At 44.6% G+C, this 10646-nt stretch overlaps 1 pseudogene; it reads right to left on the reverse strand.

Annotated features, from left to right (window-relative positions):
• Positions 1–4278: 4278 nt before the first annotated feature.
• LOC100595738 lies at positions 4279–5260 on the reverse strand (annotated as a pseudogene).
• Positions 5261–10646: the final 5386 nt, after the last annotated feature.

The following is a 10646-nucleotide window of genomic DNA, read 5'->3' on the forward strand; positions in this document are numbered from 1 at the left end:
TTGGGACCAAAAGCCTACTGGCAAACTCAGGCACTCCGTGCACTGCCATAGGCCCTAACTGAAACTATCTGTGGTCACATGCACATCTAGCTTAAATGGGCACCTCTGGTCAACTACCCATAGGGCTTGTGCTTGCTGAATAACTTACTTGGCTACCAGGAAGCCTGTCTCAGCTGCATCATCCCAATCCCAGGCAAGAAGAGCATTGCTGCTTCTAAACCTGCAAGAGAATCAGAAGTGAATATAACATTATTAACAAGACCATGACATATGGTGGGGCTATGCATATAAGCCCCGAAGCAACACTGTGAAAGTCCGTTGCCACCCTCCCATGAAGGCAAACTGTTCCTGGCTCTCTGGAGCAATGTCAATGGAGAAGAATGCATTAGCCAAATCTCATCACAAAGTGGTACTGTCCCAGTTCTGTTGTCAAACAGTCTATCAAGTCTATGATGGAAGGTCCAGCTGCATGCAGAGGGGGTGTTGCTTTATTCAGTTCCTGATAATCCACTGTCATCTGCCAAGCTCCATCAGGCTTTTTGACTGGCCATACTAGAGAATCATAGGGGTTATGGGTGCCACGTACCATTTGCACCTCCTCTAACTTCTTATTAGTCTCAGTTATCTCTGTGTGCCCCCCCACACACACCTCCCAGTAACGGTATTGATGAGTGGAAGTAAGTTGTTGGGGTTGTGGCAGAACTTGGGGCTGGTGATGTGTATAGATTACTGGCTTTACTGCAGTACTGACTTTACTACACGAACCAGGAGACCAAATTCTCTGGCTGTGGTTTGTAAGTCCAGGCCATGCAAAATGTCCACCCCCAGAATATATTCAGGTATAGGAGAAACACACGGAGTGTGCAGATGGATAGCAGAGTAGCCAATGCCAATATGGATTCACCATCACAGACTGGCCCCCATAACTGTCAATCAATGCAGCTTTTCCCAGAAACTTATCCAGGTTCCCATAAAGTAGACTGCAGTCTGCACCAGTATCTACCAGTGCTAGGACCCGCTGTACATTTGTAGGGGACCAGAGGATTGCCAGCTCCACATATAGCCTCCAGTTGTCCAGTTCCCCCCAGAGTTGGGCACCTCAGCCAGTTCCCTAATCAAACAGGAAAGGCCTAATATCTTCGCCCGTCTGCAAATAGTCCTTGAGCTGAAGTTTCCAGGTGGGGCTGAGTTGAACAACATTGTCTTGCCCCTCCTTGGGCATCTTCAGAATTGCAGCTCTGGGGACAATTGCCTCCACAGAGCCAACAGCATTCCATTGGGTTGCCTGTCAATTTTCTCCCTAGCAACCCCAGCTGCAAGTAAATCAATCCATATCCACATGTGGGTCACCTGGTGGGCCCCTTTTAATCTCGTGGGATGGTTACTTGTGAAGGGGGCACCTTCCCATTCTTTATGGCATGGACTCCCAGGTCCCGCCAATGGCCTTCTGCCTCCCCAAGGGCTACCATAGCAATAGTCACTTTGTGTATGCCGTGTCCCACATACGGGGTAAGAACAGCAGCTAGAGAGCTAAAGCATCCAGGGGTGCTGAACTCAGCACAAGATCCCTCATGGGGGAGGTAAAGCGTTCATCATCTGGCCGCAGATATTCCGATCAAACAGCTTGCTGCATAGCCATCTCCTGGAGCACCTGCACCAGATCAGTATATGGTTGTCATTTACTTACAGTTTCTGGCACCTCTCCAGCATCATTCCAAACAGTCCATATGGCTGCCATCAGCCACATGATTTACGTGTAGTCACCTTGCCCTTGTGTCAACTGTTGGCACAACTGCAGCCGCTGATGAAGGGAGGGGTGAGCTGTGATAGAAGCCAGCTTCTCCATCTCAGAGGCGGAGCAGCTGTGAGATGCTATCAGCTCCTTCGGACGCTGCTGGACTGTTTACCTATTTCCCTCAAATCAGTGGGGGTATAAGCACTATAAGAGGTATATTCCACCACTGTGGGGGGCTCCTGGGATCTCCCCTGGGGTCCCACTGGCTGCTTATGTTCAACCTTCTGACGGATCACAGGGTGATCTGGCAGTGGAGGAGCCTCCTTCTCAGCATCAGACTGAATGGGAGTGTCCCGCCAGGAGGATGGGCTCAAGGTCGGGCTGACAGCTGTTGCTAACTCCTGTTTCTGGCTGTTTATCTGGGCCTCTAAGTGCCCTGCTTGCACCTGGAGGTCCCCCACCCCCAGGTCCTGCTCCAAGCTGTGCACTTGGGCCCCCAGGGGCTCAGCTTGCGCTGGGAGGTCCCTTACCTGTGGAACTGAGCGTGTACTTCCTGCAGTGCTGTCAGAACCGCCCATCCGACGCTGCCAGCAAAGGTGCATTCCTTCTTGGTGCTGTGTGCTCCCACACTTGCAGACCTCTCCACTGCCTCCCACGTTTCCATTGGGGCTCATCCAAGCAGCACCGCTGCCCCTGGGTACAGCCTGTGCTGCCGCCACATAGCTGACCCAGGAGCCCTCAGGGGCCAAAGACCTACTCACTTCATCCTGCCAATGTCGCAATTGTCAGGTACATGACTACGCCAAAGGTCATGCTGAGGTCTGGAGGGAGTGGGTGGGCAAGCAGAAAGAACACTCAGGGGGCCGTAGGCAGGTGAAAAGTGATTTTATTCAGCAGTGGCTCTCATCAACAGCTTTCTCACACTAGCTCTCTACACTGTTCGCCTGTATCTCGGCTGCCTGCTCTGGCTCTGTGGCCCCTGCTGCCCCCACACCTGCAGCTGCATGGCCTGCTCTCCCTTGGCTTCAGGGTCAGCAGCTTAACTCTTTCTCTGGGCACGATCAAGCCGAGCTATATCCTGGCTCCCCTCTGTCTGCAAAGATGGACAGCTCTGACTCTCTTTCTCTGGACTCCAGCGTGCCCACCATGTCAAGCCATGTTGAGCTGAGCCGAGCCCCAAGAGCCATGTCCCTTGTGCACAGTGTCAACAGGGCAGTTATACCTTTTACAGCAATAATGGCTCAGAGCCAAATATGAACTTCCACAAATAGGTGATATAATAAGTGGAGGTGTGTGCTTGCATGCCAAACTCAGTGAGTCATGCAGGCCTGGGTATCCGCCTCGGCCTATTCCTTGACCAAAGCACATCCAGGTACCTCACAGCCTGACATTAACAAAGATAATAAAAACCTCCCGGGGGTTAAGTGACAACATGGATGTAGCAAGAAGGGAAACGGCACGCATTTAAGTGTTACATATGTTTGGCAGAATTCAGGTCAACACCTGGGTCCTGCACTTGCCAGACAAGTAGCTAAGGATACTCAAAGAAAAAAAAAATTTTAATTCAAGCAGAGCTCCATAACACAGTTTTCCTTTAAGTCCTGTGGCCCGCAGGCACAGTTTCCCTACCACTAGGAACAAAAACTTTGGCTCCAAGGCAAATAAAACAAAAAAAGCATTTCCACTTACAACATAAAAATACAGAAACTTCATCAAAGAAAGAAAACTATCCAGGAAGCCTACTTCCAGCAAAACTGAGGCAACACTGCTTTCTCTGCATTCAGTGCTCAAGTGGTTCTCTGTACAATGTGTTCTTAAAAAATATGTCCACTTGACTGACAGGTGCAACATATTGATGGAAAAACTCAACATGAAACGCAATAGTTCAAAGAAAGAATTAAAAAGAAGTGAGGGAAATAACAGTTTTGGATAAATTAGCTTAAAAGGGGGTTGTCACCAGACTTAGAATGCTCTTGGCTGGCCCTGCCTCTCCAAGAGCTCTGAATCGTCTGGGAATTCATGCAACGTGGATAACAGTCAATGTTGCCATTAAAATCTTTAAAAATAATCATTACAACCTAAATTCAACCATGTAAACAGCACTACACACAGCACATACCTGCCCTGAAAAACAATATGCAAAACTAAGATCTGACACTGAATCATTTTGTGATGTTAATTCAATCTAACGGTCCCATCCCCCTTCCCTGTTCTACACCCCCCACCCCGCCACACACACAAATCTAATTTGTGCAAGAAATAGTGGGCTCATTCTATTGAAGACTTCAAACAAAAATACACAAAATGTATGTAACCAGGTTCAAATATTTTTGGAGATCCCCCCGCCAAAAAATAAAAATAACCAAAGAATGAAGAAAGTGCCTAAAATATGATAAAGCATTTTAGAGCCCTTTCAGATACAAGGCAGAGAGAGACGTAAAATAGAAAATGTCCAGATCTTCAGTAATTTCCAGAAAGGTCTAATGCGTTGGTTGGCCGCAGGGCAGTGGCAGATCCTTGCTCCTGCTCCTGAGATAGAGCCTTTAAGTCTGCTTCTTGGGACACAAGGCCTCAGGCCCTGGGCTGAGTGCACATGTCCCTTCCCCTTCTCTTTTCCTTCGCTCCATTTCCCACTCCAAAAAGGTATCGAAGAGGCTTGGCCAGGCCTCATCTGTGCTATATTTACCGAGGTCAGGACCTCACCTGAGTGAAGTTAAAGAACATGTTCCAAGTGTCCTGGGCGATGTCCTTGATCCCTGAGGGGTTCTCTCTTAGGAATTTCAGCCATTGGTCCAATACTGGGGGACTGTTCTGGGTAAAGACTAGTTTCCACAGTGCAATGGCTATTTCCTGATGCAGTGACCGCTGCCCTTCTTCAGCATCCAGGCCAAACTGAAACGTAAACCGGTGGAGATCCTTGAATTTATCCGCTTGTTTAGCTTCTGTTAAGAGGTTAGGGAACTGTGCACAGATTCCGTCAATGTTGTCTGCACTTACTGCTTTGCAGCCATCAAATGACTCCTTCCTGGTGAATCTGCACATGGTTGCAGCCTGGAACTTCCAAGCCAAGAGCAGCATTCGAAATTCCATGGGGTCAACACAAAAGTCATTGCAAAAACATTCCATGCCTTCTTCCAAAATTGCTTCCTCCTGCTCATCCTTGTAGCACCCGAACAGTTCTTCCAACCTCTGCAAGGAAGACTCCTTGGCACTGAACGTGGACTCTCTCCCCGCATCTCCCAAGGACATCAGCAGCCAGCAGGCCTCAGTAGCAGCCTCCACCTTCCTGGTCCCATTTACAAGGATATTGCCACCTGGCTTGCCACAGGATGGCATCTCCTCCTCATGGTGGCCTGCACCCCGTCTGCTGTGCTACTTGCTGCTAGGGTCACGGGCTCCATTCCTGCTGCCCAGTGTCCATGAGGGATTCTTGCACTTGGTGACATACTGGCCCGTTGTGCTGGTGGCCCTGCCTCTAGAGTGGCCCCGTCTGGATAGGATGCCGTCGCTACAGCTGGCCCACATACCTCAACACGCCATCAGCTGGAGGAGCCAGCAAACCCACCACTCCAAAAGTAAGTGGCATCAGCTGGCTTTTTAGGTTGCCCACTTTTCAGAATGAGTTTGTCCAAAAGCAGCTGCTCCAAACGTTCCTCCAGTCAAATGTTTCCTGGAAACGACAAAGGCCTGTCGGGTCCAAAACACCTACCATCCCCAATCACATTTCCAGGCTTCTTACCCGCGCTGCCACCTCTTCTTCCACCACTGTCACCACCTCTTCATTGTTGGCCAACCGGAAGCTTCCCCGCTCCCCACGACCCGTATTCCCTTTTAAAACCCACAGGGCATAACCGATAGTTAAAAGATGTCTACTTGTATTGTATCTACTCATGCATGCATTAAATTCTTTGCTCCTTGGGATAGAAACTACTATATTGACTATTTACCCTGCCCAACCCTAATCCTAAACTTGGAAAACTGCCCATAGGTTATTGTCATGTGCAGGTAACAGTAGAGCAGTACAGTCTAAGCTCAGGGCCAGACACAGTTCAGGGAATGGTAACAAAAGAGCTGGACTCCCAGGAAAGGGGCCTCCAGCACATACCTAATATTGATTCTTACATATACCAAGTATGGGCTCAAAAGTAGTTTACAGAATTGAATTGAAAGTCAGGATCCATTGGCATCATTAAATATTTTCAATGCTTTAATTTCTAATTCTGTTAAACTGTAGCAATCTATTAGTAGAATGGTATACCTTTGAATTCACAATTATGTGTAAACTTAAATGGTGGTTTGCTAAAGATAGCTCAGACAAGTTCCCATAGAGGAGAAATTTGGCTATTTTGTGAGATGCAGTTAGATGGGGCTTCCAGATAGAACTTACAAGCTAGATCCCTGGTGAGTTAGTTTAGCCTAGGAGAAAAGTAAGGTATTAAAAATAATAGAAAATGATTGTCTCCCCAATGTATTTGATAACGCAAAACCTCCATAGATTTTTTAGCTTATAAAATATCTTGCTTAATTAAGTAGACTATTGATATGAAAAGAGCCCCTGGAGCTCTGATTGATGTACCAGGCTGACCTGGGCCCCAAGGCTCAGGCACAGAACAGAACAACCCTCAGCAAAAGTAGCCTAGACTCTTGGCAGCCTATAGGGAAGGTCCCTTGGACCCACCACTCTCCAAGCTAAGAGCGCAGCAGGGCAGAGGCTCAGCTGTGGGGCTAGAGCAGCAGGTGAAGGAATCTGGCTCCTTCTTGCTGGCTAGTAATTAAGTAGTAGAGACCTAGCAACTGCAGTGGCATCTCATTTCACTCAGACCCAAATCATAGCAAGACTCCAGAGGGCTCTGAATACCTGCTTCAGGTTTTTATCTGTAACTGAGTCAGAAATAGAAGCTTTTCCAGGCAAAACTTTTAACACAGGATCCCTGAACCTTTTGCAATTTAATCGTGTGAATGGCTCATCATAGTATATCCATGATTTTTTTTCCTTTTCCTTTTAATATTTTACTTTTCCCCAGATGCAGATTTTCTAGGACTTCTGTGAACTTATCTTCAGGGTGTCATGCAAAGTCACAGGATTGAGAACCAGAATGCTCTAGTCCCTCCTCCATTACTGTCTCATTTTCTTTATTTTTCTTTTTCTCTTTTTTTTTTTTTTTTTGAGACGGGGTCTCACTCTGTCGCCCGGCTGGAGTGCAGTGGCGCAATCTTGGCTCACTGCAACCTCCACCTCCCAGGTTCAAGAAATTCTCCTGCCTCAGCCTCCCAAGTAGCTGGGACTATAGGCATTCACCACCACACCCAGCTAATATTTTTAGTAGAAACGGGGTTTCACCATATTGGCCAGGATGGTCTTGATCTCATGACCTCGTGATCCGCCCACCTCGGCCTCCCAAAGTGCTGGGATTACAGGCGTGAGCCACCGCGCCTGGCCACTGTTTCATTTTCACATTACCTTCTTGAGCCTGTCTCCTCATCCATAAAATGGGAAGTAGGATTATATCAGCAGGAGAATCATGTCTTGGTGCTTCAGGGGTTACACTGCATTTTGATTCATATTTCATTGTTAGATATATCATTTAATATGTGCTGATATGGAATAAAATCTCCATGATAAAATGGTTTAAAAAAGCACAGTGCAGAAAAGTGCTCCAATATTGAATTTTAAAAAGTGATACACATAAATAACTCATATGTTGGGCATTTCCACAAGAATAAGGAGAAAACTAGAGATGGCGATTTTCTCTGGAAAGTAGGACTTTGGCACTCAGGAAGTGGCTCTTGGTAGTCTGCCTTGGGAGGGAAACTTAGTTTACATTGAATATACTTTTATCACTTGGATTTTTATTATGCATATAAGTTTTTGATAAAACAATATTATTTATACCAATATTTGAAAAAAATGTATAAAACCAAATATTTAGATACACTTTTTTTTTTCTTTTTTTGGAGAAAGGTTCTCATTCTGTCACCCAGACTGGAGTGCAGTGGTGCAATCTCGGCTCACTGCAGCTTCAACCTCCCAATCTCAGGTGATCCTCCTTCTGATGTCTCCCAAGCTGGGACTACAGGTGCACATCACCATGCCTGGTTTTTTATGTTTTGTGTTTGTTTGTTTGTTTGTAGAGACAAGGTTTTCCATGTTGCCCAGGCTGGTCTAGAACTTCTGGGCTTAAGTAATCTGTCCACCTCAGCCTCCTAAAGTGCTAGGATTACAGGCACACATACTACATTTTTAACATAATGTATACTCCCCAAAGCATCGTGTGCTGCTAGCCTGACCATTTTTGTGTGTATAAGCCCTGGAATAATGTATCTACTATTAAGTCTAAGAGTGTATTTGAACTTGTATATATGCCATTATTTAGAAACTTTACAGTATTCCCTAAGTCTTTCTTCTAAAATGCAAGTCTCTGTAAGGTTGCTAGGGTAAAAATAGGACAAACAAGAAAAGTAGGACAAAAAAAGGAGCACCCATTAAATGATAAGGACATGTGCACGTTCCTGATATGCTGTGGACAATGAGTGGGCACCCAACACTGAACAGGGACAATATTTCTAAGCCCCCATTCTCCTCTTATGTTGACATTTATAAAAAATGCTAACAAGTGGTAGAATATTCAACAGCTAAAGGATAATTTTCCCACTGCCCCTCTTTCTAACTACTCAGTAATTGCAGTAAATCCTAAAACTTCAAGATACGTGTATTTAAAATATTATCTATGAAAATTAGTAATTTCTAAATTCTAACTAGAATAAAACCAGAAACAAGTTAAATAGCAAGGGTGATGTAGTCTCCAAAATGGCTCTATTTATTATTTTGCTTTTATTTATTTTACTCATTTATTCAACAAATATTTAATTAGCATCATTTATGTTAAGCATTGTGCTTGGAACTAGAGATATAGTAGCAAAGAAGGTAGATAGAGACCTTGCTCTCTGCTAAAGAAGAAATAACTGAATAATTCATTAGATAATAATAAATGACTTATTTATAAAGTTCATAACATGAGTTAAGTTGTGTGTCAGGCACTTTCATATGCATCATCTCAGTCAATACTATAGGAACTTTTAATAAAAGCATTATTATCTCCTCATTACATATGAGGAAACGGACGCCAAAAGAGAGGTTAAGTGACTTGATCAAGGTCCTTAACAAGAAAAAATAAGAGGAATACTCAATTTCTGGGGCAAATTTGAAGAAGAGCTCTTCCCATCTGGCTTTCTCCACTATATCATACATCATCTATTCTATTAGTCTACTCAATGCTGGTCTTCTATTACAAGCATTTACTTATATTAAAAATATTTATTTCAAAAATTAAATATATCCTTTCTTTTTAGTACATTGTTTTTTAAGAATTTACAACCATCAAAAAAAATAGGGAAAACCATGAAGTGAACTTCACTATATTAAGTAATACCACTTGATATTCGGTGTTGTTTGCATAAAACAGAAATATATTCTAAGTTAAAAATAATGACATTATCCTAAGGATATTTGGTAGTTCATACACCCAAAGAAAAAGTTCAGAAACAGGCTTTGGAAGAAGCAGAAAGCAGAATAGCACTAGGGTTCTCAGTTGCAAAAAATCAACCAAACAAAAACAATCTCTTCGGTGTTGATATGGTTTGGATCTGTGTCCCCACCCAACTCTCATCTTGAATTGTAATCCTCACTCTATACTCCCCATGTGTCAAGAGAGGGAGGTGATTGGATTATGAGGGTGGTCCCCCCGTGCTGTTATCATGATCGTGAGTGAGTTCTCACGAGATATGATGGTTTAATAAGTGTTTGGAAGTTCTTTCTTCGCTCTTCTCTCTCCTGCCACCATGTGAAGAAGGTCCTTGCTTCCCCTTCGCCTTCCGCCATGATTGTAAGTTTCCTGAGGGCCTCCCCAGCCAAGTGGAATTGCGAGTCATTTAAACCTCTTTGCTTTATAAATTACCCAATCTCAGATAGTATCTTTATAGCAGTGTGAGAATGGACTAATACAGGGTTCTGGGTATGACCATCTCAAAGAATTGACAAAAACCATTTTAGCCCTTGAGTCACTCCACTCAAGATTCAATTCCTGAAGGAAAAGTTCAATTGTCCTGGCTGATCCCTTGGCAAGGAAAGATGGGACATCCTGACTGACAGTTCCATCTCTATGCCATGCAAAAAGAGAGACAGGGTCCACTTATTAGAAGAAAAGAAGAATAGTTGCTAGACAGACTCCTCAGATGCTACCTATGCACATATTGCTAAAGTGGATGCTGAGTGTCATAATTTTGTGGAAATCACAGGCACAAATGCAAATAGTCCATGTTGGATTGCCAGACCTAGTGCAGTAGTTGGGATATTCATATAACTCAATTACAGAGACTTCTTTTTTTGAGACAGGGTCTTACCCAGGCTGGAGTGCAGTGGTGCAATCACAATTCACTGCAGACTCTACCTCCCGTGCTCAGATGATCCTCCCACCTCAGCCTCCCTAGTAGCTGGGACTACAGGCACGCACCACCACGCTCACCTAATTTTTTGTAGGGACAAGGTTTTGTCATGTTGCCCAGGCTTGTCTTGAACTCCAGGACTCAAGGGATCCTCTGCCTTGGCCTCCCAAAGTGCTGGGATTACAGATGTAAGCCACTGTGCCAAGCCTATTGCAGAGACTTTTGATGGTCTCCCAGGGTTCCCTTAGTCTTTAAACACCTCATTCTAGCAAGAGCTTGGGATAATAGATATTTACATATTCTCTAAGTTTGTATTCTGTTATTTCAATCTGCTTAGTATGATGAAAGCAGGGACCTGCTATTTTTTTAAGATATATGAAGTGATGTTTTGAGATATATATACGTTGTGAAATAATCGCCGAAGTCAAGATAATTAATATATCCATCACCTCACGTAGTTACCTTTGTG

Source organism: Nomascus leucogenys, chromosome 6 (assembly GCF_006542625.1).
Source record: "Nomascus leucogenys isolate Asia chromosome 6, Asia_NLE_v1, whole genome shotgun sequence".
Lineage (NCBI taxonomy): Eukaryota > Metazoa > Chordata > Mammalia > Primates > Hylobatidae > Nomascus > Nomascus leucogenys.